This window comes from Chiloscyllium plagiosum, unplaced genomic scaffold (assembly GCF_037043375.1).
Source record: "Chiloscyllium plagiosum isolate Xiang-an unplaced genomic scaffold, Cpla_swu_hap1 HiC_scaffold_39, whole genome shotgun sequence".
NCBI classification, from domain to species: domain Eukaryota; kingdom Metazoa; phylum Chordata; class Chondrichthyes; order Orectolobiformes; family Hemiscylliidae; genus Chiloscyllium; species Chiloscyllium plagiosum.
This window is the reverse complement of record NW_028270177.1, coordinates 82,892,056-82,896,213: the sequence shown is the minus strand read 5'-3', so window position 1 is coordinate 82,896,213 and position 4,158 is coordinate 82,892,056.

Below are 4,158 nucleotides of genomic sequence, written 5' to 3'. Positions count from 1 at the left end.
AACAGTGGCTATTCTAGAGGTGAGATCAATAAACAGGTTTTGTGTAACATCAGGGAGTTCAATCTTTCCTTCTACCTCTGCGTATACAGATGGCACTTTAGGGAGTACGACCGTGCCCTGACGGTCTTGCTCTTTCCCCAACCCCCGATCAGTGATCTGTATCTTGGTCTCCTTGACTCTGTCAACCTGCTCCCTGAGCAACACGGAGGATAGGTCCCACCTCCCAGTTTTGCTAATACACACCCAGCGGTCATTTATAGGGCATCCATGGATTTTGCCACCGTATCCTTTATTATATACCTGATAATAGGGTCTCCCATCCTCCCAACATTCATGGCGTGCACTCACATCGTAACACCTATCGTCCACATAGGAATGGGACACAAATGATCCCGAATAGATTCGAATCCCAAGTCTTACTGTAGTTCGACATTTGTCACATCTCCCCTCACCCTCCCCCACATGCAGGAGTAAACTGATCAATATCCCCACCAATACAGTCCAAGTAGAGTTCATTATTGCTGTCTTTTCAGTTTTACCGACAACGGCTTGTCCCCTTGCTCGCATGTCCAGGTGCTTTCTTCTTCAGGCGGAACAGGCCCCTTTATCCTTGATGCGTGTACCCACCCTTTTTCTTTCGTTCGAACAGCTGCTTCAGTTGTTAACAGAACCAGGAACGGTCCTTCCCACCGCGGCTGGAGCTTTTCGGCCTTCCAAGTCTTAACAAGTATCCAATCTCCGGGCTCCACCTTATGCAGGAGGAAGTCGAGCGGCGGAGTCTGAGCCAGGAGACCTTTCCTCCGGAGTTCTGCAAAAGAACGGGATAAGGCCAGTAAATAGGTTCGGATAAATACATCCCCCCCCCTTGTAGAGTGGGACATCCATCAACCTTACTCCAATACGGTAATCCGAACAGCATTTCATAGGGGGAAACCCCGACATCTCGGCGAGGTGCCGTACGTATCCTCAATAGGGCAATGGGCAGGCACTTTGACCAGGGTAACTTAGTTTCTAACATCAGCTTAGTCAATTGGGTCTTGAGCGTGCCATTCATTCTCTCAACTCGACCCGAACTCTGAGGATGCCAGGGTGTGTGGAATTTCCATTGGATACCCAGGGCATTACAGATCAAATGGTGTAGCTTAGAAATAAAATGCGTCCCGCAGTCGGAGTCGATAGATTCCATTATGCCATATCTTGGGATTATGTTATCTAACAACAGTCGGGCCACGGTTGGTGCATCGTCTTTGGCGGTTGGGAAAGCCTCTACCCAGTGAGTGAAATGGTCCACTATTACTAGCAGATATTTCCATCTCTGTACTGGGGGTAATTCTGTAAAGTCGACTTGGATCCTCTGAAATGGCCTAATCGCGAGGGGCTGACCACCGGCTGGCATAGAACGCATGGCCTTCTGATTATTACGCCGGCAAGTGGGGCATCCGACTACCTCTTGTTGGGCTAATGTATATATCCCCCTGCATACATAGTCTCTCAGGATTGTGTCACACATGGCTTGCACCCCCCAGTGGGTCTGATGATGTAATCGGTGCAGAATACCCCGGGTGATCTGTTTGTTCAGTACTTGTCTCCCATCAGGAACCGTCCACTTCCCATTAGTATCTAGCCGGGCACCCAATTGATCCATTTTATCAATCTCCCCCTGGGTGAAGACGGGTTGTTTAGCGAGCCCTTCCCTCAACGGTATTAACGTTAACAATTGGACGGATGTTTCGACCGCTGCCCGCTTGGCTTCCTCGTCTGCCAGCCGGTTTCCCACCGCTTCCGGTGTCGACCCCTTCTGGTGACCGGGTACATGGACTACTGCAAGTTCCGTAGGTAACGCCAGGACTTCCAATGTTAGGCTGATCATTTGTTCGTGAGCTAATTCTTTTCCCCGGGAAGTTATCAATCCTCGCTCTTTCCAGATTTTCCCGAAAGTATGAACGACTCCGTATGCATACTTTGAGTCAGTATATATGGTTCCCACTTTCCCTTCCAACAACTTCAGGGCCCTCTGGAGGGCGTACAACTCACAGGATTGGGCTGACCACTTCCCGGGCAGTCGTCCGGACTCAATCGTCCGTTTCGTTGCACCATCTATAACAGCATAGCCACTGTATCGTACTCCACTGATGCACCGGGAGGACCCGTCGATATACAGTTCCTGTCCCTCACCCAGCGGGGCTTCCTGCAGGTCCTCTCGGCTTTTGGTCTGCAAGTCCACAAATTCCTCACAATCATGCTCCTGTTCCCCATCTGCAGGACGTTCGTATAGAAACTGGGCAGGGTTGCAACTGAGATCTTTTGCAAAATTGAGATCGTCTCCGGTCATCAAAATCGTCTCATACTTCAGGATGCGAGAGTCTGTTAACCAGCGGTGAGCCTTTTGAGCCAGTATGGTACTAACCGAATGTGGGGAGTATACTGTGATCCTTCCTCCAAAGGTAAGTTTTCGGGCCTCTTCTACTAACATTGCCGTAGCTGCCACTGCCTGTATACAGGTCGGCCATCCACATGACACAGGGTCTAACATTTTTGACAAAAATGCAACCGGCTGACGTTTCCCTGCCCGCAGCTGAGTAAGCACACCCTGGGCAATTCCGCCGGCGCTATTGACATATAATTGGAACGGTTCCTTCAGGGTGGGTAAAGCCAATACCGGAGCTCGAATCAGTTTATTTTTAATAATATTAAATCGCTGCTCCTCCTCATCTGACCAGTCCACCTTTTGTCCTTCTTGTCCCAGTTTGTCGTACAAAAATTTTACTAAAGTGGTGTAACTTTCAATCCATATCCGGCAATACCCTACTAGTCCCAGGAATTGTCTGACTTCCTTCTTCGTCCTGGGTATTGGCATACCCGTAATTCCTGATATTCGTTCTGGCGTGATACGGCGGTGCCCCTTACTGACTTGATGGCCCAGATATCTTACTTCACGCTCCACAAACTGGAGTTTTGTCCTGGAGACGCGTAGACCCTGTTTCCCCAGGAAGTTCAGCAGGGCAACGTTGTCTGCTCGCACCTCCTCTTCTCTTGGTCCTGAGAGTAAGAGATCATCGACATACTGGAGCAATTGATTCTCCGCGTTACACCGAAATCCTCCTAAGATCTGCTCCAGTATTTGTCCAAACAAATTGGGTGACTCCGTGAATCCCTGCGGCAAGACCGTCCATCTTAACTGTCGCTTTCGTCCTGTGAAGGGATTCTCCCATTCAAAGGCAAAAAGGTTCCGACTCTCTTCGTCAAGGGGGCAACTCCAGAAAGCATCCTTCAGATCTATTACGCTGAACCATTCATGTTCGGGGGGAATTTTACTCATTAACGTGTAGGGATTAGGTACCACCGGGTATCTAGCCTGGACTACTTCATTCAACCCCCGCAAGTCTTGCACCAGCCTATATGTCCCGTCCGACTTCCTCACAGGGAGTATTGGAGTATTGAAAGGGGACATGCATTCCTCCAGTAGTCCATCTGTGATTAATCTTTCTATCACAGGTTGTAACCCCTCCCGTCCTTCCATAGCAATCGGGTATTGTTTCCTTCTTACCGGGCCTCTTCCTGGTAACATGGTGATTTGGAGAGGTTTGATGTTTAGACCCCCTCTGTTCCCCTCTCGGTACCATACTTCCGGGTCTATTCGTTGATCATCTTCTTCGGTGAGGGCGAACAACCTTACCACCATTTCCCCGTTATTTGGTACCGTTCCGATCCCTAGTTTGACCTGCAAGTCTCTTCCTAACAAATTAAACCCCGCCGATGGCAGTAGAAGGAGGTCTCGTTTAGTAGTTCTGTTTTCATATCCAATTTCCACGTCCTCCACCACTGGGACTTGTAATTTCTGTCCTCCAATTCCAGATACCCCCATAACTTTTCCTCCTGCTCGGGTGCCGGGGGGTATTTGGATTATACTTGATCTTTCGGCTCCCGAGTCCACCATAAATGTGATCTCCGATCCTTGGGGCCCTACTTTCAAGTTTACCAGGGGTTCCTGTCGATAGTCCTTTTGCCCCAAGGGTAGGAACACCCGACCTCCCTAATCTTCCTCCATCAGGGCGTACGACCTCACCTCCCGCTTGTAGCGGGAGCACTCCCGTTTAAAATGTCCCTCTTCATTACAATAGTAACATCTGAGTGTCCTCTTCGTTTCCCTGTCGCGGT